This window comes from Alosa sapidissima, chromosome 15 (assembly GCF_018492685.1).
Source record: "Alosa sapidissima isolate fAloSap1 chromosome 15, fAloSap1.pri, whole genome shotgun sequence".
In the NCBI taxonomy this organism is placed as follows: domain Eukaryota; kingdom Metazoa; phylum Chordata; class Actinopteri; order Clupeiformes; family Clupeidae; genus Alosa; species Alosa sapidissima.
This window is the reverse complement of record NC_055971.1, coordinates 13,212,588-13,236,474: the sequence shown is the minus strand read 5'-3', so window position 1 is coordinate 13,236,474 and position 23,887 is coordinate 13,212,588. Positions and strand designations below refer to the sequence as shown.

The 23,887-nt window shown below is 40.5% G+C and overlaps 1 protein-coding gene across 1 annotated transcript in view; it reads left to right on the top strand.

Annotated features, from left to right (window-relative positions):
- The window catches only part of lrfn1 (leucine rich repeat and fibronectin type III domain containing 1), a 119,598-nt gene that overhangs the window by 62,706 nt on the left and 33,005 nt on the right, over positions 1 to 23,887 (top strand). Inside the window, exon 3 of the mRNA XM_042064519.1 lies at positions 11,227 to 11,313. The gene's annotated coding sequence lies outside the window, so the exon portion shown is untranslated. The remainder of the gene's footprint in view (positions 1 to 11,226; positions 11,314 to 23,887) is intronic.

Here is a 23,887-nt window from a genome sequence, read left to right as displayed (position 1 = left end):
GCCAATCAGAATTTCCACTAGCCACATTTTTCTTTCTATCTATCTATCTATCTATCTATCTATCTATCTACAGTATGTATGTATGTATCTATCTATCTATCTATCTATCTATCTATCTATCTATCATTTGAATCACATGTCTTCAGAACTCTTCCCTCAGTTCCCTCAGTTCCTTAGTCCTTAGACTTTTTGTTCATTTTGTATTTTTCTTTGGCGTAGGCCTACATGCAGCAATCCTGACAGAACATGACGACATTTTCGTGATCAAACACCTTCTGAGGCTGAAGCAGTAGGCCTAGGCTAGCCTACTACATTTAAACACAATTGTTGCCGCGACTCGAGACATTGCAGCCTATGAATTTAATTAAAAGTAAATCATGCATAATTAAAACATAACTCAATTTAGGCTACTTGGCTACGCAATAAGGTTTCCATTACAGTACAGCGCACGTTCAATGAATGAATGAACACAGCTGGCTTGTCTCGCAATAAACGGGTGGAAAGCCCGACACGCTTTCAACTACATAAAACGTAATAGTAAACCATCAAATACGGGTGTTAATTTAGAACCCTGGGTACAGTGTCAACAAAAAGTTGCTAGTATTAATTTAATAATGTGTCTTGTGATTAGTAACAATAGTCTTGGACAGTGCTGTTTGTTTTCTCCTCTGAGTAAATAAGTACCCAAGCCTGCACATATAGGCAGTGCCCATTCCCAGGGTTGTACCAAACAAAAGGCCGGCACTTTAATAGACACATTTGTTTTCCTGGTGTAGTTAATAAAGCAGTAGCAATACATCTGAGCTGGTGGCTAATTAGGAAGGGGCAGGCACTTTTACACAGCTTACCAACACATCAGTTTTACCGACACCAGGAGCTTTTAAGAAGAAGAACGGTGGTAAGAAGATCTCAGTGGAGTAACAATAGGTTAAAAGGTAGATTAAATACATATTTTTGTTTGTTCAGTGATGCAAGAATTCAGACAAACAGCAGATCAACAGATTTAAAGGACAGAGAGAGCCTTGTGTTGTGATACAGAATGAGCTTGGATCTACAGTATACTGTTTCTATTACTCCTTACATTAGTAGGCTCTGACAAATGAGGCCACCATGGCACTCACAGACTTTCTCAGAATCTCCAGTCACTGTCTTGGTCATTAAAAGTAGCGGAAAAGCAGTGGTAGATGTCTGAATGCATTATAAGCAATGTGTGGGATTTATACTAAGTGCTTTGTTACGGATCGTCATCCCATTTGATAATGAATGCGGCCACTCATTAAAAGTCATCAGACGTCATGCTGTGTTGTGAAGGCAACATTATTACCACCCATCACTTGCTCAATTTCTGAAAATATGAGCACTGCTATACAGTGAAACAAATACATTGATTTTGAAACATCTCCTAAGGCACTTTTACATTGGAACCAGTTACCCCAACACTAAACCAAGATGCCTTTCACAATGTCACAAACACATAGGCCACAAGTGATGGAGTAATCAAACATAGGTCAAGTCAATCAACGGAAAAATGAATCACTCTACTACATATAAGCTGGTAATATGCTCTCACACTGATCAGTGTCTTCAGATTTTGAATGGCAACAACATCGGTAACACATTACATGTATATAGTGCTGTTCTAAGTACTCACAACACTTTACAGTGAAGAAACGCATTAAAGACTCTATAGCATAGGTGAGGTTTGCTTAGCTGACATGATAGATAGATAGATAGATAGATAGATAGATAGATAGATAGATAGATAGATAGATAGATAGATAGATAGATGCATAGATGCATCTGGGCTACTGTACTTCATATGTTTCAGACATCTTGTTGAGATAGGAGGAGGGTTGTCATTTTGAACAACGCTACAAGTCACTATTGCTGGATCAAACCAAGAGGTGCCAGTCATTGCCAGTTGTACATAGCACATTTCCATCTTGTTAATTATGAGGAAATGAAAGGAGGGAATATTAAATGAATATCAGTGAAGAGTGGTTCCACTCGCACTATGAACTCGCCCAGGTTTACACTAGTAAATTAAACTAGGGAAATGCCCTACTGAGTTCTTTGGGCTTGATTAGTGGTTCCCAAATGTTTCATAGCAGGTGTCCCATTGAGAATAAAAAGTCCAATGTAATGCTGATTTTAATTATTCCTAATACTGCTGCCATCTTAACCTGCAACACCACCACCCACTACACACACTTTTCTTTGATTTGTGTCTCTTGGCCATATTCTCTCACTGTGTCTCCATACAGTTGTCAGTAAGATTAATAAATTATTTCTTAATTGTTTACTTATTATGTAAATATTGATATAAATAAAAAAACAACCTTCCTGCAAACTTGCAAGGACAAACATACAGTGACTGCTTCATTGTCTGTCTCATTGATGTGTTAATTATTTGGGAGGGCTTTGAATTGAATTGGAATATTAAATGAATATCAGTGAAGAGTGGTTCCACTCGCACTATGAACTCGCCCAGGTCTACACTACTAAATTAAACTAGGGAAATGCCCTACTGAGTTCTTTGGGCTTGATTAGTGGTTCCCAAATGTTTCATAGCAGGTGTCCCATTGAGAATAAAAAAGTCCAATGTAATGCTGATTTTAATTATTCCCAATACTGCTGCCATCTTAACCTGCAACACCACCACACACTACACACACTTTTCTTTGATTTGTGTCTCTTGGCCATATTCTCTCACTGTGTCTCCATACAGTTGTCAGTAAGATTAGTAAATTAGGTAACACTTTATTTTAATGTGTCACTGTTACAGTGTACCTACCTGATTAGGTACAGTGGTACAACCTGTGTAACAACATATACTATCAGATACTATCATTGTACTTGCATTATGTATTTGTGGGTACCTACATATAGTTGTTACATTGTAATACTGAGTGCTTTTACAAAACTTTGCCAATTTGCCTACATTTTCATCAGAGGCAAAGAGCTGATCTGAGACCTGCTGGATGGGGTAAATCTGGTCATGGTAGATTTGATATACAAACCATTCTTAGCTCCAGTCAAGGCCTCATTGTCTTCAGAGTACATGTAACAGCTGTGCTGCTACAACCTTGTTACACTTTGATACAGTGGAATAAACCTATTAAGTGTACCAGTTAATTACTTACATGTACATATGACATGTATGTTATGTCTTCGATGTCTTGGAACAGGTCGACTAATTCACTACATAGTACATATATTAACTGTGTTGGTACACATTTATTGCTCTTTGATACAGTGGCATAAACCCATTAAAATGAAGTGTACCAGTTAAGTACTTACAATTACATATTACATGTATGTTGTGTCATTGGTGTCTTGGAACATGTCTGCCATTACCCTACATACTGTAGTACATGTATCAACTGTGTCGGTACACATTTATTACTCTTTTGATACAGTGGAATAAACACATTAAAATAAAGTGTACCAGTTAAGTACTTACATGTACAAATTATATACATCCTGTCAATGATGTCATGCATCCTGTAATGTGTAATTGATGTGTTGAAACGTGTCTGCTGTTACACCACATAGTACATGTGAATTAGTAGACCTGTTCCAAGACATCAAAGACACAACATACATGTCATATGTACATGTAAGTAATTAACTGGTACACTTAATACGTTTATTCCACTGTATCAAAGAGTAACAAGGTTGTAGCAGCACAGCTGTTACATGTACACTGAAGACAATGAGGCCTTGACCGGAGCTAAGAATGGTTTGTATATCAAATCTACCATGACCAGATTTACCCCATCCAGCAGGTCTCAGGTCAGCTCTTTGCCTCTGATGAAAATTTTGGCAAATTGGCAAAGTTTTGTAAAAGCACTCAGTATTACAATGTAACAACTATATGTAGGTACCCACAAATACATAATGCAAGTACAATGATAGTACCTGATAGTACATGTTGTTACACAGGTTGTACCACTGTACCTAATCAGGTAGGTACACTGTAACAGCGACACATTAAAATAAAGTGTTACCGTAAATTATTTCTTAATTGTTTACTATTTATTATGTAAATATGTATATAAATAAATAAAAAAAACAACCTTCCTGCAAACTTGCAAGGACAAACATCGAGTGACTGCTTCAGTGTCTGTCTCATTGATGTTTTAATTATTTGGGAGGGCTTTGAATTGCTGATTTAAGTCAGAATAACTGCTGTCTGTTTACATTTTTCATATACTCCACACGTACAGAGTTCATTCCAGATATGGTTCTATGTTGCATTGCAGATTTGTAATGTGTATACAGCAATGGCAGTTACAGAAAGTTACAGTTAGAGAAAGGTCATGCTTAGAGACCATCTCTGGACAGCTGCAGGCTTTGGTCAATAAACTAATCACAGTAAAGGCAAATACTGCTGACCCTGAGTCCTTGACGATGCAGTCCAAATCCTATGAAGGCATAAGATGCATGATATTTCTAACAGTCTTATTCTTTGATTCCTTCAGTGCTACTTAACAGCATGAGGGCAAAGGTAATGCCTACATCTTCTCTGTAGGTGTGCCCTTGATGCGTAGTTATCCTTGGCTCACAGTATGCAGTGAGTGCTTAGTTAAACAAGAGCTGTGTGGAATTGAAGTATACCCACATGAATTACACAGCAGTGGTGCATTATTCAAGCGCTGTGACATAGTCATCATGAATGCTATCCTAGATGAGATATGTGTTACAGTCAAGATGCATGTCAAACAACGAGATACAATCCACACATATTCATCTTCTCAACAATGACTGATTGGCATAGTTGACTTGCTGCAGCTTGCCTTTTCATTTCGTGTTAGTGATTGAAGTAGCAGTGGTCCTAAATAAAAACACCAAATCTTAAGCATTGTGTTTACTATATATATTTTTATTAGTAGTAGACGGAGATTAGAATGAGCATTCAGAAACAGAATCCCCAAACATTTCTTCCTTCGAGACAGAGTTTGGATCACACATTTTTTCCCCCATACTTCAACCACAGAGTGGCACAACATGGTGGTACACTGTTTCTGCTTTCCTTTTGTCTTGATTTGAGATGCTTTCAATCGGGCCTTTGAAGGAAACAAATGTAAAGGTAAGCCACTAAGGAGGCTGAGAACTGAGTTTGTTATGCAGTCAAATGAATATCTTTATGTGCACACTACTGCAACACACTTTCTGTTCAATTTCTTTGGAGGGCTTAGGTAGGAATCCTTGGGAGTATTTTTGAGATGAAATATTTTTGTCTCTGTGTGATTCTATCTGATGCGCATTGTATTGGTTCCAGTGGTGCATAAAAGGGAGGAATGCACAATAAATCTAATTTCATGCTGGGATGCCCTGCCACTCTCCCCTTTTCTCTCTCTCTTTTACTCACCCTCTCTTTCTTTCACTCTTTCTCTCTCTCTGTGTATGGGGTAGTTGATCATTTTGCTGAGTTGGTAAAATATGACAAGAATGTGAAGGAAATCAGGCATAGATATGGAATGCATTATGTAGAAAAAAGCAGAAAACATATTTAAAACATAATTATCAGTATTATTCTGAATTGTTTTAGCATTCTTTTATCAAATCAATTTGGTTTATACATGATTTAGTTTTGATACTTTAATTTAGTTGCTATGGATGGCAATAGAATATAACAGAAAAAAACATAGGCTAAATGTTAATTATCAATCAGGTATGATGTTCATCAAGAGTAAGGTATGATTGTAGAGGTTCCAATGTAACGGCTCTATTTCATGAAAAACTTGTAATGATACATAACAATGACGGTCTTGTGATAATGCTCCATCATTACTTAACTTGTGGCCCGTGACAAGTTGAAATGGCAGCGGGACACATTACCATCTCTCCCCTCTGTGAACTCTTTCGTCTGCCAAGCACTGAACATGCCAAAGACTATATATTACAATAGCCACATTAACACAGCCACTTACAGCTTCAGATGTGCCTGTGGGAAGATTACAAACATAATCTGGGGAAAATTACAAAGACGTCTTTCGGGAATTAGGCAAATGTGCATGCTAATCCTCTTTTGCAATTTGTCCCAACAAGAAAAAATGAAGCTTGATTTTAATTTGAAAAGATGAGCATGTGTTGTTGTCCAAATGGGATGCTTCCGAATCTGGATCCCGCCCAGAGGATAACTTTCGCGACTAAAGGAAATGATGTTGTGCATCTGTTTCTGTTAATCAGGTGCCATAGGAGATTAATCAACAGATTAATAAAGGATAAGGTCAATCAATCAATCAATCAATCAATCAATCCATCAATCAATTCACTAATCAATCAATTGATCAGTGAATCTACTACTTCTAATGGGTTTATATGGTATACACACATGCAATACTATATAACCCAAGGGATGTCTTATTAGTGGCTACTGTACTTCAGGGCATAGACTGTGTTTTATTGCTGTATTTCGTTGCTCAGGCATTCACCGTGCAGCTGGCCTCTAATCTATTAATGGCTTTGACATGCATTCCAGTGCAAGCCAAGTCTCTGGAGGAAATTAGTCTGCGATTGCTTGCTACAGACTCTTGTTCAAGTGACATTCTATTAAAGTCGTCAGAAATTGATAGCATTAATTTTGCATGGCCTTTATTTGCAAATTGCACCACGCTCTTATGTGGAGGTCACCACATTACTGACGAAAATGGGATCCCATCAACCTGTAGACGTCATTCGAGGCAAAATTTGTAATGGAGTTCTACGTGCTTGGCCATTTTGTTTCATACAGTGCGCACACAAGGAGGACGGAGGGTTTGATAGAGCTATCCAGAGTAATAGGAGCTATACTCAGGAGAGCATAATAGTATTTTTGTGGAATGAATAAACTGGGGTGTCCAAGCTTGCGTCTGTCTGGAAGTGTCATTGTTCGCTGACCGAATGCCCCATTCGCTTGGGCTGCTGAGTCATAATGACTTTGAGAGTGTCCTTTTCACGAGCTTATTACAGCCACAGACAGTTTATGGCTCATCTCTATTTTATTCTCTCTCGTGCTTTCTCTCCCTCCATGACACAAAGGGGGGGTGCGGGGGGGGTGGGGGGGTTGGTAGTGCACGGTCACAGGAGACACCTGCTAAAATATGACATCTCTACCAGGACCTTTACCCTGTGCAGTGCTGAGGAAATAATTAGATCTGGTGATTAATACACATTATGGCTCACTTGGGTATTGATTTCCCATTCTGTCCTCGAGCCTTATTAGACTTGGGGCTAAGTCTATCCGATGGCAAGCTTAAGGACTTGTCTGGCTAATACAGATGGGATACTTCTCCAGCCTCCTTGTCCTTCCTTCGGTGCTTTGTGCTCATTAATCAGTTGTCTATTTGCCGTAGGTTTTATCTGCCAACGAATGTCTTCTGTGCCGAATGAGGTGCACAAACAAGGCTGTTTTTTTCCCTCTTGCTGTGTGTTATCCCAGTCAAAGGATCCTTGCAATCCCGAGCTCCACAAACAACAAAGGCAGAAACCATCAGTGTGTAAAGGAAAGGTGCATGCATCTGTCTGTGTGATCCATGTGTAAAGTGAAACAGCCTTATACTGTGTGTGTGTGTCTCTGTCATCTTTATAGACTAGACATGTATATTTGACAAAGTCCAGTCTGTGTAAGTAGTGGAATGCCTGTGAGTAGCTACAGCATAAATCCTGAAAACAGAAGTTCATCAGACAGAATTCAAATGTATCTGCTATCCTAAACGTCCCACGAGATGGCAGACGCAGGGATTTAATTAGCTTGGAGTTATTTTCATCCATCCAATGCAGATGGTGTAAAGAATACACGACTGTGAAGCACAGATGCACTGAGTGGAACGGAACGCAACGCTACCAGCCCGTCTCTGGGAGAGAATCAAGTAAAAAAAAGAAGGTAAAAATTCTTCCGTTCTTTTCTATGGCCATGGTAGATGGACGCAGCAGTAACTGTGACCCAGATTGTGTGGGCGGATAAAAAGGAAGGAACCAGGACTAGTCCTGTCTCTGTGTGTAAAGCTTCTCTGCAACTCATCACCACCCCCACCCTGCCAACCCTGCCCTGTGCGCCTCTCTGGTCTAGAGCAAAAAGAATCCCCCATAATGACTGGAGTCTACACTGCCGGGGTCAGGGGAGTGGCATGGATTCTGGCGGGATGCTGTTTGTCTGTTTGAAGTGTTGGCCCAGGCGAGGGATTGTGAGGGGATCTGACAAGGGGACGGCTGACAGCTGAAGACCCGATAAGCAAAGGACTGGAGGGAGTCGGGAGTCGGAGGATTCGCTCGTCCCAAGCCCACGTTGACTCCTTCCGTGTTGTGCATTAGGCATTGTAAGGCAGAGCTTGGTCACAAGAGGATGACATTGTCAGGATATTATTTTAAATCACAAAGTTGCTTACTGTACATCAAGACAACGTTCAGGGATTAGCATGATAACATTCTCTCGATGCACAGGAATGTATTTAAATTCCTTACTGGCTGAGGGTGCCGTGACATAATCTCAGCCTCTGACGTCAAAAGGGCTCATCTGGTTTGCAGCAACATCACCGTATGCTTTGTACTTGCGGAGATGGATAACAGCATTTATTATCGCATCGTAGTTTCTCTCTGTACAGATTCATAAGGAATGAGAATGAGCCACTGACGGACAGCTCCTGCTCTGTGAGGTTAATTGAATATAAGCAGATAGGAGGAATTGTCTTTTTTCCTGTCAAGCTTTGACTGTTACTGGTAAACAACCTTCTTCCTTTGACCATAGTCACAAAAGATGCCATTTAGTGACAGCTGTATCAAATTTGTGATAAAGTAATTTACTGGGAAACATAACATTTTGGATATTTTGTTGAAAATGGCTTATATGCATACTGATATATTTACACGGCACCACTTGAGGATGCGCTTACAAAAACAAAACAGACACAGGGATATGTAATTTGAAACTGGAGGTGCAACAGATAGAAGCATTCGCTTATTATTCGTATTACTGGGCATTATACTGTCTCTGACAGGTGGTTTCATGGATGGCTGGCACAAGGTGAAAATGCACCAACGTGACAGGGCTAACCAAGTGATTTGAATGGACTGTCAATTGAAGTTTTCGGTAACAATTTTCATAATAGATGAATGTGTGCATGCATCCAATGTATTACATCAGCAAGAAAGCAAATAAAAAACAGCAAATCAAATCAAAGGGTCTTGTTGTGTCCTGATTGGTTGTTGGAACTGTCAGTATCACTAATTGCGCTGAGAAAAGAGGTTCAGAGGAGATATTAAAGTAACAGGAGGAAGGAATTTCCCTTTTTGTCTAACAGACTTTTACATCTAGTGCAACAACAGGCATCACCTCACCATCCACTAGCTGCCTGTTCCCTGAATACACTGTTCAAAAACGGGAACAAAAACAACTTGGTCCAACCTGGATCATAAAAACATAACAAACTGTTCCAGTGAATCACCAACAAGATGTGCGCTTAGGAGAGTTTCAATTGCACGGGAGGGAGGGGGGAGGGAGTAGCGAGCTAGCTCTCTGTTTTGTTTGAACGTCAACAGAAGTGACATTACCCAACATCGCTTAGAGCACCTTTAAGTTAGCAGCTCATGTGCTGTATCCATAACGTTTACATTGTTTTGGTCACGACGCTGTAGATTCTGTTCATTACGCTGAACAGAAGTTATTCAATAGTGCAATTTATTTTCCTCCCTCTCAGTGTTTCAATGGAAATGGCCTCTTCAGTCTCTCTCTCTCTCTCTCTGTGTGTGTGTGTTTGTGTATGTGTGTGTGTGTGTGTGTGTGTGTATGCTTAAAAGTCATTGGGCAAATCGGAGCCTTTTAGCTTTCAAGGCCCTTAACCCAAACAAAGTCAGCTGTCACAACCACTGTGTTTGATTTGGGTTACTTCTAGTCATATTTATCATCAGCACTATGGCTATGGGTCAAAATCTGTAAAAGAGTTTTACAATGTACAATACCTTGTCCATTTCCTGTTTCCTGCCCATGTTGTTTTAGCTCTCTGAAAAAAACAGTGGTTATTATACGGAAAAGGCCCAGAACTCTCTTGTTATTTCTGTAGTGCCATTAACTAGTAAGGTAAAAAAAATGACAAACACTCTTGACACCTTTTAAGAAGAGAGAGGCAAAGTGGAAATAAAGCTATCTGAGAGGAGAGAGAGAGAGGGAGAGAGAGAGAGAGAAAGAAAGAGAGAGAGAGAGAAAAGCAATCCTTCCCTATAAATACTGCAGGCAGTGTACAGTGTCAGGATCGTTGTGGAGTGACACTCCCTTGAATCCCTCCCTGAATTACAAATTGATGTTCAACTCAGGAGACACACACATACACACACACAAGCTTTTGTGTGTGTGTGTGTGTGTGTCTATGTCAAGGGGGTTGAGGGCAGTGATGGTAGAACTTGAGAGAGGAGGCACATTGTGTTCATGCATGAGAGGCTGGCCCAGGCAAGCAGGCGGACGACGGAGCGTACGAGTATGGAGCGCTAATCTCCATGGTATTCCGTGCCTCTTCCCTGCCCCTGGAGTCTACACACATCCTGTATCACTTTCAGAATATTCTGATAGAGCGGCGGCTTGGGTCACATGACCTTGAATCGTGCAGACATTCTTCTGCCTTGAGCACACATAATTCATACCCATTCAGACTTTTCTACAACATTCTTAAGAACCAATGCATTTGCTAGCTGAAGATGAGTAAATACAATAGATTTACACATTAATAATGCTATTTATTTTGAAAAGTAAAAAAGAAACCTTTTTTCCATCCCATGCAAGACTCCAAGGTTCATATTCTAATATGGTTTTTATGGTAATATGGTTTTTATGATTCCACTTCACAGTTTCCCCAGAGTTTGTTACACTGAAACCATTAAACATTTACAGAGTATACAGACATATCATTCTTGTGGGTTGTTTAGGTCCAATATGTTTCAGTGTTGTAAGCTTATATAACCGATATTGTATTGTGTTCACAAACTCACACACAAACCACCCAGTGGACACCTGTGTTAGATAACTAAGAAACATTCCCACGAACTCCAAACGCGAGTGGGCACCGGACCAAACAGCGCTTAAAGATTATTTGTTCCTCTGAAAATTTTGTTTTCATCCCGTTTTCATCCACCAGTGGTGTAGTCGAGTCATTAGACCTCAAGTTTGACTCGAGTGAGACGTATGTGTTGTATGAGTAGCACATGACTTTGGCTTAGGTAAAACCCCACCTGTGTGTTTTGGTGTGTCTCTAGGTGTGTGTCCCCTCCATATCAGCGGGTGGCAGTGTGAGCGGGGATGTACATGTGAGATGAGCGACAACAGCCTGAGTTTGCACTCTGGTGAGTGACCTTTTAACTTTCTCTACTTCCTCTGTCTCTCTCCTCTCCTCACTCCTCACATCTCTCCAACTGCTCTTTCATACTCTCTGTGTTTCTCTGTCTCGCTATCTCCATTTTCTGTACTCCTCTCCCCAGCTTTCTCTCATTTTGCTGTAATTGGCTCTCTGTTTTTATTTTTATTCAACACACACTTTCTATTCAAATTCCAGCCAAATCCAAAATAAGCTTTACTGACACGACTATAATGTTCTACAGTTTTGCCAACTTATTATTATTTTTTTTTTTTTTTCCCCCGTCATCTACTTCCTGAATTTTTGGTCAACGATACCCGGGACACCGAACCACCGGGGCACATGAAATTTGGTGGGTATGTAGCCCCACTAGACTTTTACGGAAAAATTTAGTTTCGTCCCCGGGGGGCACTCCCCCCCCCCCCCCCCGTGCTGGGCCCCCCGAACCGCAAAAAAAGCAGTTTTTCCTAAATAACTACCTGAACCGTGGCACTGAGGATGAAGAATCTTTTATGGTATGATGGTCTCAAGGGCCCACATCAACCTGGCCCATAATCACTCATTTGTGATTTGCACCCCCCCGGTAAAAAATGAAAATGCAATATTATTCTGCTTTAATCGCCCCTATCTTCAGTTAAGATGTTCAGAACTGCACCAAATTGTATGTGTATGATTGACCTGGCATTCTCTGGGGGTATGCCAAGTTTCGTAGAATTTCATCCATGGGGGGTCTAAAAAAAATTAGGTTATGTGTACATTTAGTGACTGTACACTCATTGGCCTGTAGATGGCGGTGCACACATATACACATGCACACACACACAGGCACCCACATACTATCGGTATTAGAACGGCCGATACATAATTACAAATTCAGTAGGATTAAAAGAAAGCCAAAATAAATATTCATCATCATCATCATGGCTGCATTTCCAGTATTGCCGATAAGTAGTCGTTTGTCCACTAGATGGCGCATCGTTGCAGTGAGACGTAATTTTGTTGGAAGTTAAAAGTGGGTTGGAAAAACAATGGACGCTTCCTACAAGGACTGTACCGCAGAGAACGGTCTAATAAGGATAGGACGATGTTCACATGAAATGTAATTCCCATTTCTTCTTGAAGCCGAAATAAATCTGAGGATGTTTATCGGACATGCTTGGTTTTTACTGCAGGTATGTTAATCTTATAATATCAATAAGGACCTAGGTAATGTTACCGTTAGCGTTAGTTGAGTGATGGAGGCCAATTGGATTGATTGCATTTGTAGAAAACTATAAATGCGGTTATACCAAGCAAATTGATAGCAGCACTGTAATTGTATCTTTCGACTGTCATTTGTTGCACGTGCTACAAAAATATTTCTGTGCAATGGAAGATTTACCAACGTTACACCGGTCTGATACAGTTTTGCCTATACATGCGTGAGACTGAGACGCCTGTTTATTTTGTTTTAAGGCGAGACACTACAGGTGAATAGGGTAAATTTTTTAACAAGCAGATATCACTATGAAACTTCCCCAGTTGATTACTTACATTAATATGAGAAAAAAATGTATTACAAGTTTGCTGTAATTTAATGTTTACATATGCAAATTATGCATTATCTAATTAAATATGCGCTAATTTGCATACATTTTAAGGCACGAAACCTGAGCATTGGATACAGCCAAGTTCAAAATTATGTTTTCATTGTGTTCAGATATTAGATGGGAAAACATTTACAGAGGGATTTATGAATATCTACTTTTGTTATCCTGTAAATCAGAAAATGATGTCACTAGCCCTTAAAAAACGCTTTTTTCCATGTTTTTAGGCACAAAATGTCATCTAAGTCAGGCTAGGAATAATATATCAACAAACCCCTCTGTAGAAATCTTCGACATATAGTTAGGCATAAATCCAGAAAGTTTGGTGTATGTACGTGCTTCTGAAGTGGAGTTTTTGAGCTCAGAGTGTGAGCGGAAACTCATTTTGAGAAAACAGCCTTGAAAGACAGCTAATGAGATTCCGTTCTCAGCCTAGACTCGCCTTTGAACTTTTGCGATTGGTTGCTGATACAAAGGAAGTGTCCATATATGGATCACATAGCGTGATACAGGAAAAACAGAGCTTTCCAACGGTAGTACACATGTTATGTTTTGGACCACGGTCGCGGGAGTGCATGCAAGGTTAGAATGCTAACTTTTGCTGAATTTAGGAGAAATATACAGGCGCGAGTAGACACAATATAATGAAATAAACACCTAAATGTGTAAATCGGACTTTTTTGTTGTAGTAGTGTGATAGAATACATGCTAAGGTAACATACTAGCTCAAAATCTCGAAATTGACCAGTGCATGAAAAAATGATGTTTTCACCTGCCGTGTCTCGCATACATACATGCGTGAGACTGAGACGCCTGTTTATTTTGTTTTAAGTGCGTGTAGGGTGTGAGAGGGAAATCGATGTGCTTTGATTCCAGCTTGGTAGTTGTAGTCTGTGAAATTAAAAAGCACGTGTGTGTGAAGTATCCAAACAATGACACCTTCATTTCATTTTAGCTGCTTTAGCAACACACCTTAAGCTACTGTGTAGTGGGTCCCATTTAGAAGTGGCTACTTCATTCGCGCTTTCCTTGACTCGTGGAGCTGCGTGAATTTTATTACAACTTTTTGCCACGATATGGCAGTTTAAGTCCGCTTGATACTGTAAGGCGTAAGCCATTGGTTTCCAAAGGAGATTTTATTTGTGTCGCCAGCATAGCCTATTGACAATTTATGTTGTAAATAGGCCTACCTTATAAGCCTACCTGTAGCTTAGGGAAGCTAACAGCTTTCTATTAGGATCTAGTTTGTTAGTTACAGTTTTGTCATAACTCCCTGATGCATTTTTGCATAGCCAGAGCGTGGATATCTCAATCGGAAAATTAAACAATATCGGGTGCCTATGGACTAGGCTGGGTGAACCCATCTGATCTGCCCGCTATTTATTTTTTGATTTCTTAAAGATTGAGCTTGGTCTGGTGAAAGCCAGACTAGCCATGGACCTCAGTTACACAATGCAAAGGAACATGAATCAGCCTATATTTGCACGAACAATAACGGACAACAGCTCTTCAACTTTGGCCCGTTAAAATGTGTATGAACAGTCTAGCGACGCATTTCATCAAGGCCCATTTGGACATGTCAGTTATTTGCACCACTGGTTAGATGTAAAACAGCATTTCGTTTCAGACTACTGTTACTTAATTTGTGCATTAACAATAACGTTTCAGACTACTGTTACTTAATTTGTACATTGACAATAAAGTATTACATGAACTAAAGATGACTAAAATCTTATGTAGAAGAAGAAACATTCACAAAAAATGTATCCATCCAAAAATGACCTTTGTTTTTGATAGCTGTTGAAAACGGCATGGAACTGACAGATGTTTTTGTTTATTTATAAATAAATAAATAAATAACATTATCCTGAAACCTTTTGCTTTTCCCAAATACAATGTAGGCTACAGGTGTAAGTGACCTTTCATCAATCCAGTTGCAATGGATGAACTGTGATGAACTGCCCTACTTGTAATTGTTTAGAGATTTTAAAGGTTTTATAACAATGCTACATCTTCTTTGGCTATTCTACAATCTATTCACCTTTTCAGCACCAGTAGGCTACTTTCTGTGCAGCCGCACACACACACTCAGGCATGCCAAACAAGCACAAAAGTTTTAAGAGTGGGGGGTGGAGTAAAATATGGAGACAAATTGAAGTGTGATTTATTTTCGCGGAACAGATGTACAGGACTGAGCGGCGGTCATATTTTGTACCGCTATGCGGTACATCTAGTTTTGACTGGGGATTGACTGTATCCTCAAGACCCTTCAGAAGGAGGAGGAAAAATAATCAAGGAAGCAGCATATTAACTACAGAAAACACACATACACATGTACACATATACATCATGCAAATGTATGGTCATGTCACATGTTGTGGAGTGAAGATGTGCCATGCCTCATTTTTTCCAATGAGGTATGAAAGCCAGTCCTCACTGCATAGACAAGTGCTATTTCAAGAAAAAAATCCTTGTATATGGCTCTAAAGGGATTTCTTAGTAAAAGTTGAAAACAGGACTTTTTATTATAATTAACATGTGCTGAATTAAACTAGCCCTGTTCCTAAGCAGAATTTTGAGTTGATGACCATCTAATTAGCATAAACAAAATGGCTGCCAAAATTACAGTTTGTGCACTTTCTTTAGGCGGGCATCATTATATCATGTAAATAAATGAATATTGTTCACATGTGTGCATGTCAGAAATCTCCCTTGGGCAATAAATCAAAAGTTAAGGCCATGAAAAAAAAAAAATGAAGAAAAAAAAAAACTAATATTATGCAAATTAGACTAATTATCACTAGCCTCGTAAACCTCTTGTATACAGTATAATACAATATAATATTTCTGGTGAACACTGACCTGTTATTTTGTGTATTTGAGTATGTCCATGTAAGAACATCAACATCTTGCTGGTGGCAACAAAAGGCCTATATCTTAAACCATCCTCCTATTACAGAGTGCTTATGTCCATGTAAAAAAGTTTAAGGACTGAAATTTCACCAAACTAAATTTTATTTTGGTTTATTTATGCAGAAGATATTCCCAGAAAGATTTAAAGGTTGTAAATATTAAGAATGGAGACAAATTAAAAAAACAAACATTAGCTTTGAACAGATAAAGGAAATAATAACAGTAAACTTGGCCTAAAAAATACCTTGTTAAGTTGGACATAATATTAGCTGAATAATAACTAAAACATAAACTGCATGGCATATAAAAGTGAATATTATTTAAACAATGGTACAACAAGATTCTCCAATATGATCACAACAACAAAGAGCTCTGCTAGGCCCTGGGCAGCATGCAGACACCCACCCTCTCACCACTCTCTTCACCCCAAGCCTAACACTTACTCCAACATAGGCCCAGGCTGTCTTCTGACCCCAAGGCTGTGCTGTAGAGCTCTGCTAGGCCCTGGGCAACATGCATACACCCACCCTCTCCACTGTCCACACCATAAGCATGACCATGACTCCAACATAGGCCCAGGCTGTCTTCTACCCTCAGGCCGGTCCTGTAGAGCTCTGCTAGGCCCTGGGCAGCATGCAGACACCCACCCTAACCACTGTCCCCACCCTATCCCTCACATTTACTCCAGCATAGGTGCTGCCCTGCAGAGCTGCCCAGGTTTCCTGCAAATACCCACCCACACCTCAGACCTAACCCTAGGGCTTGGAGGGAGCCACAGCCCCCTGCCTAACCCTAGGGCTGCCCTGGAGAGCTGGCCCAGTCATAGGCACCAGCCTGCTGCCAGTGGTGTCTAATTCTGATTAACTAATTCAAACTCAGAAGGATTTTGACAAAGCAAAAGAATACTGAAGAAGTGTAGCTTTAATGCATTCCAGAGCATGGGTCCGCAAAGCAAGCTGGCTCTACCATCTTGGTCTTAGGCTTTATAGCCTGTCTTCACATGGTGTCATTTGTTTTTCTCACTCAGAATAGACAGAATATCCTCTATCTCCTTCTCCATAGTTGGTAATACATAGTTGCTTAGTTCTTCCATCTATCTGCTTCTTTTTGACCTCTAACCTTTCTGACCATACATTCCTTATGGCTTGCTCATCTCTCTTGGTGCCAAGCCTTATTTGTGTGGCTAATATTAGTCCTGTGCCATCCCCAGGAACTGTGACCAGCCTGCCCCAGTCACAGGCAAGATGGACTGAAAGGATCTAGTCATATTCTGAGGTTGCCAATATTCGATCAGTCATGTTCATTGTTGAGACCATGGAAAGTCTAACCTTTGAGTTCACTTCTTGGCAGAACATGCAGGCATTCCAGTTCATGGTCACAACAGAACTCATTGTTGTGACCATGAACTGGAATGCCAGCATGTTTAATTCTGATGAAAAATATGATGTGTGGAAATAACTACAGAGAGTAATAGAAATAGAAAGTAGAATAAAAAACCTCTCGGATAACTTCGAACTCAATTCACACACTTTGATCCAAAGACAATAGTATGCATGTGACTCCAAACAAATGACTCTCACATTTTAGATATTCTGTTTGTACATTTGAAATATAAGGATAAAAGCAGATATTTTTATGACTACAATTCGGAATAATGCAATTATCATTGTCACATACAATTATCTTAATTCCCAAAAATAAATAAACATATTATACTCGTTAATTTAAAACTTGACAATGGTGTTAGAGCCATGTACAGACCTGTGTGCCGTTGTAGGTGAAGAGGGAGTAAAGGAGAGGACTCCGCTTACGCTGATGTTCAGGGTGAGGGTTGAGTCGGTGAGGTTATCTAACTTAACAGGCTACGGTCTGTTGGTTAGGAAGTCCAGAATCCAGTTACAGAGGGAGCTATTGATGCCTAGTTCACTGAGTTTGGTGATCAGTTTGGAGGGGATAATGATGTTGAATGCTGAACTGAAGTCAATGAACAGCATTCTCATAGGTGTTGCTATTGTCAAGGTGGGACAGGGCAGAGTGAAGTGCTGTAGAGATGACATCCTCTGTGCTACTGTTCTGACGGAAGGTGAATTGGAAGGGTTTCAGTGAGAGTGGTAAGCAGGTCTTAAGGTGGGCCAGGATTGGCCTCTTGAAGCACTAGTTATTATATAGTTATTTATCTAGTAATTCACAGGACATTCAATCATTTTACTAACACAATGGTTATGAAGAATTATGTATATGTAACTGATTCATGCCAAAACTACATACATTACTAACATAATTCGCTTCCAATACCCCAGTGTAGAGGACTAATTTAGCTCGTAGATAACACACAACCTTACCATAACCTCCAATGTAAAAGCGTTACTAACTAGCTAACTGTGAAACTTCAGTATAACCAAAGATCCTTGATTGCTCCGCTTTAACCCACTCTGGTATAACATAGCCAATTATCTCATCTTAGTTGTAGGGAATACGTTTGTATTTCAAGTGATAGAATTAAGGTATGACTTATGTTTGAAGATGTTATAACATGTAAAGTGAAGTTTGCCAAACCCACAGGCAGCTTGATTGTGACTTTGTTTGTGACACTCCTGTTAGTTAAATGGAAAGAACTAAAAATAGAAGTGTAATGGTCGCCTAACGTTGATGTAGCCCATATAATAGGTTTCTAAATGGTTTGTTTTCTCCGAAATAGGGACGGGGACATAGCAAATTCAAAGATCATGTTTGTGTAACATAATCTCTCAGCCACGCCCTCTGTTTGCTTGTTGTTTGGTGGCTCTCCAAAGAGAGCTTATCTGTGCCAGTCTACTTCAAAATTGAGGTTTTAAAAAGCACCATGAATTGCTGAAGAATGTGGGCATTGGTGAACTCACAGAGGAAACTATCAAATCTTCAGAAACATTTGTTTGTAGAATTTACAATGTGCACAGAACAGACTTAGTCAATTTGGTCATATAGGGGAATGATGGAACTTCTAATGAGACAAAATTCAGACCACATGGATTGGTGTGTACAATTTAGGATTATAAATTATTCTTAATTATTGTTTCTTCAAAGTTTTTTTCAGGTAATTAACATAGGCATAATGATGATTTTTTTCACAGCCTGTATCCTTGATTTATTGGCCAAGGGAGATTTATAAGATGCACACATGTGAACACAATGAATTTATTTACATGTTATAATGAATAAAGAAATAAAGAAAGAGTCCAAACTCGTCATTTCAACAACCATTTTGTTTATGCTAATTAGATGGTCAAAACCTCAAAATTCAGCAAAATTCAGGAACAGGGCTAGTTGGATTCAGCACACCTTAATCATGATAAAAAAATCCTGTTCCCAACTTTTACTAAGGAATGCCTAGCAGGCTTGCAGAACCTCAGGGAAGACCTTGGCATTGTTTTTTTTTAAATAGTTTCTACTCATGGCCTCATATTTTGTACACTGTGTCAAGAAGTGCAGCTCTGTCTCTCCCTTGCTCTCAGTGGAGTCACAGTCAGGCCCAATCTCTCTCCTTTTCTCTAACGTGTTCTTTCCACTCTCTCTCTCTCCTCTCTAGCCTCTGTATTCTCTCTCTCTTTATCTCTACCCATCCCTGGTTCACTTCAACTGCCTCTCCAGAGTCTTCCAGTCCTTCTCTTTAACCCACAGTCCCTAGTGTCTCTCTCTCTCTCTCTGTAAACCTTCATTCCTATTCTCTCTATCCCTCGCTGTTCCTTCAGCTCTCCTCTTCCATCTCTCTCTCTTTCTTGCTGTCTCTTTAACTCCCTCCCTCACTACTTTCTCCGTTTCTCTCTCCTCCCCTTCCTGTCTCTACCTCTTTATCTCCTTGTCATTTTCTCCCTATTCTATCTTTCTCTCTGCCTGTCTCTCCAAATCTTTCACTCCCTTTCCCTCTATGTTCCCTCTCTCTTTCTCTCTCTCTCTCGCTCTCTCTGTCTCTCTCACTCTTTCTTTGAAAATCCCACCCCTCACTCCCTCCTTTTATCTAACTTATTCTGTCATCGCCTCTCTTTCTCTCTCTCCCTCTCCCTCTCTTTCTCTCTCCTCTGGCCCTCCGTTTCTGCACATCTCTGTACATTTCTCTAAGCGAGTGCAGATCAGATGTGAGCGATAGCGTCTGCTGCTTTGTCGTCCAGAGGGACAGGCTCGGCCGTCCCGGTAGGGGTGGAGCGCGGCTGCATCTGCTGCTGCCATAACGACACGGTGTCAGAGCCGCGGCCAGAGGAGAGAGAGGAACGGCTAATCTTGCTCTTGTGTTTTGAGTCTGCGGATCAGCACCAGGCCAGAACCAGATCTGGCCCAAAGCAGTTAAAGCTGCTCAAGTACCAGCGGTTGGCTGCTAGTTGACAAGAGCCTTGATTTTTTTACAAATTACAATCGTGAGAAATATTTGCTCGGCAATCTAATTTGTCTGGAAAAGACCTAGTCAAACTGAGCAATATTAGTGGAGAAAATCCGGAATGTGCTAATCACAGCCTCTTCAGACCTTTCTGCGAAAGTGGTAATGGCAGTTCCTCTGCATTGCTGTGGCGGTTTGGTTTCTGTTGCCTGGCTGTGGTGGCAAACCCTGCCTGGCACCTCCCACTCCCTCTTCAGGATGCTGCCCATCTCTTTACAAGGACGACGGAGCAATGCTAATTAGTCAGCCGGTGGGTGACAGTTTGCTAGCGGCTCTGCCCTTTTCTCTCCTCCTCTCTCCCGTCTCTCTCTCCCTCCCTCCTTCCCCCTCTCTCTCTCCTCCTCACTCCTTCTCTCCTCTCCCTGTATCTAGCCTGGTCTCTTCTCCTCCCTCTGTAGCCTACCCTATGGCTCCCTGTAGAATTTCACATCTATCGTGTCCCTCACGATTTCACAACATGGCACATGGGCTCGTGAAGAGAGTCCTTCGTATCTCAGGAAACAGGGAGCTCTTTGTCTTTGGTTGTGCCCCTTTCTGACACACCACGATATTTCAGGCAGCATTGAAATCAATAAAAAAAGGAAGAAAACGCTGCCAAGCATCTGAGGATGCAGTGTGTTTGTCTTTCCTGTGTGCTGACATGTTTTTTATGCTTTGCACGTTTTTTTTATGCATTTCTACTGAAATAGCCACCAGACAAGTCAAAGCATATTGTCTGTGATGCCTGTTCAACTGTTCGGTGAGCGCCCCCAGAAAAGGTATATTTCCAAGGCTGTGCATTTGTCATCCTGTGGTCCTTTCATTCTCGCCAGCTCTGTATCCTCCCGACTCTTTGGTAAGAGCGTGAGGTATCCAGTGTTGCTAGGCAGAGCCCTTTAGTATGCAAGAGAGTGTGAATGCAGAAAGAGCTTGATTGATGTGATGCTTAAAAGCTTTCTTGTTTCATCGCCAAGCCTTTCTGAAACAGCTACTCTGTTTAACCAGATCACTGTAACATGCTGGCTTATTTGATCAAAATATTTATTTTTTTCCTCCAATTCCTATGAAAAGTTATTTTTTTCTTTTACAGTTTTTCTCAGTCGCTTTGGTGCTTTTCTCACATCACTATTAACATTTGCACAGCAGTTAGTGCAATTCTCAAAACAATTAGTGCAAACTGCAAAACCTAGTGGATGACCTGCAAAAGCACGTCACTTGCTCAAAATGCATAGTCCATTCCTCAAAAGCAGGTATTCATATCAATGAAACTGTCAGTGTCATCAAAATGAGAAGTCTTGACACCATCGTTTATGAACAAGATAGTCAAATGGCTTTATCATGTTTTCATTATGACAGTTCTCTCAGTGTTTTCCAATGCAAAAAAAGGTCAGAACCGGTGACACTACCTGAACATGCTCAAGACAGCACTATACAGTACTTGTACAGCCATTTGAAAACTACAGTAAAGTTACACATTGCTGTAGTTAGGTGAGTAAGTGAGTACAAGACACTGAATACGTACATTTTTACTGTATGCTCTTTGCAATTCTACAGCATTGTGACAGAATTTGATAACTAGTTCAACAATTTTGTATGTAATGACTCAAGCAATGAAATGAAGACTATTAGTTTTATTGGGAACGACTATTCAGCATTCATAAGTATAGTTCATTTTGACTGACATGACATAAGCAAATGATAATGTTAAAAAACAGCAGAGAATTGTATGAAAGCAACTGATACATGTCCAAAAGTATTTGCAATTTGTTCAGAGGAAGGAGAAATTGCTACTATGATGTGCACAAATGACTAAATGTTGTGGAGGTTGAACTAATAGTTATGAGAATTTTCATTCTGATCTGAAAAAAGCACCAAAGCGACTGAGAAAAACTGTAATTATAGTAATCAGTGACTGTGGTTCCGACTCAAACCTAAAATTGACTGTGTTTTAGGTCTGTCAGTAGATAGACAGGTGACAGATTAATCCTGAAATGTCAAGAATACTAAACAGGGTAGAGAATACTAAACAGTGATGGATGCCAATGATGGAGGTCTCATAGATTGCAGCAGAGTAAACCCAACTTAGTCACTGGTGCTGTGTTTGTTTTGATCTCTGAGTGAAGTTTATATTTGCAAACCTGCATGACTGAATTACCACAGGCTTTGATTAAATCATTTTTTTTATTTCCGCGCAAATGTTTTAACATGTGATACGTAATCCCCGTTCAAATCATCAGTCTAAACCCATTGACTTTGATCAAATTACATTTTTGTTGAAGGGAAATGACTTTGAGTAAGAGCAGCACTAACAGCATATCAGAGCATAATCGACCATTTGGTATACCATTTCATGTCAAATTAGCACCACTGAGTTACTGACTAGTACCAGTATACTGTATGTAAACAACTGTACAGTGTCGCGATCAGATAAACCCTGTCCAGAACTGACCTCTTCAGCTACAAACACCTTGCCAGAAAGCGACTTAATCTGCTGTAAAATGGATCAATTTGGTTTAGAGCGGTCAGGCTGAGTGACTTTAGTCCCTTGGATGGTTCAGCAGATCATCGGATGTTTCAGGTGACAGCAGGGCCTCCTCTCAGCACTGCTGCCGCTGCCTCCCTGCTTATCTCCACAGCTCCAGCAGGCGGGGATGCCATGGAAGATTTGTGTGTTGTGAGGCCTCCCAAGTTTCATCTCAGTCCAGTCGACATCCCTTCGGACATTACCCTGTGGTCCACTCAGCAGAGTGAAGGAGAAAATCCTTCACGAGGGAAGTGGTGGGATGAAATAAAGAAATAAAGAAATGGACGCTTCTTTCAGTAGGACAGCTTGATGCGTTGGATTGAGGGATAGCTGGTGTGGGCTTGACTTCATCCTCGTGCTCGTGTCTGTTGTGGAGTTTATGACAAACAGCATGGCACAAAGCTGTTTATAATGACTACACACCGAGAAGAACCACCAGAGGGGAATGACACATGTAGACCCTGCTCCTCAGACATAGGAGTTTTTTTTCACCAAGAATTTATGCTTTCTTTTACTTGCGTTTATTTGCATGCAGTAATACATGTAGAAAATAACAACTAATGATGAGCTAACATCAGGAAAAATGGTCAGCTATTGCCAGTGTTGCTGTAATTTTGTCGGGGGGTCGTGTGGGTCACACTTGCCGCTACATTGTCTTCATGTTTGTGTACTCTGTGACCCAGCAACATGAATCAGCCCCATTTCACCGTCTGGTGAATGGGAGAAAATAATTTCCTCCATTGTGACGAACGCTGGGTAGGCATCTCGTGCAAAGTAGCTCCACACAACAAGGTTGTTAGGAATCCATCGCCATAGTTACTAACCCTTTAATGAGAGGGAGGATCTTCATTTCCTGTTTGTGGGTATCGCTTGGCGGAAACAAGGGAAAGTGAGTGTGTGTGACTCATGTTGGCTTGCAGCACCCTGCAGACAGTGAGCAGAGAGGGGGTGCATGAGCTCAGATGTGCACTGCTGGAGGTTGGCTGGACACAGAAGTGTGTGTGCAATGATGCGGCCATGTGAAAAAGTGGGTAAACTTGGCGGTGATGATGGGGTTGGAAAATGTGTGTGTTTATGTGCCTATGTAGGTTTGTGTCCATGTGTGTGTGTGTGTGTGTGTGTCTGTGTGTGTGCGTGCGTGCATGTGTTCATC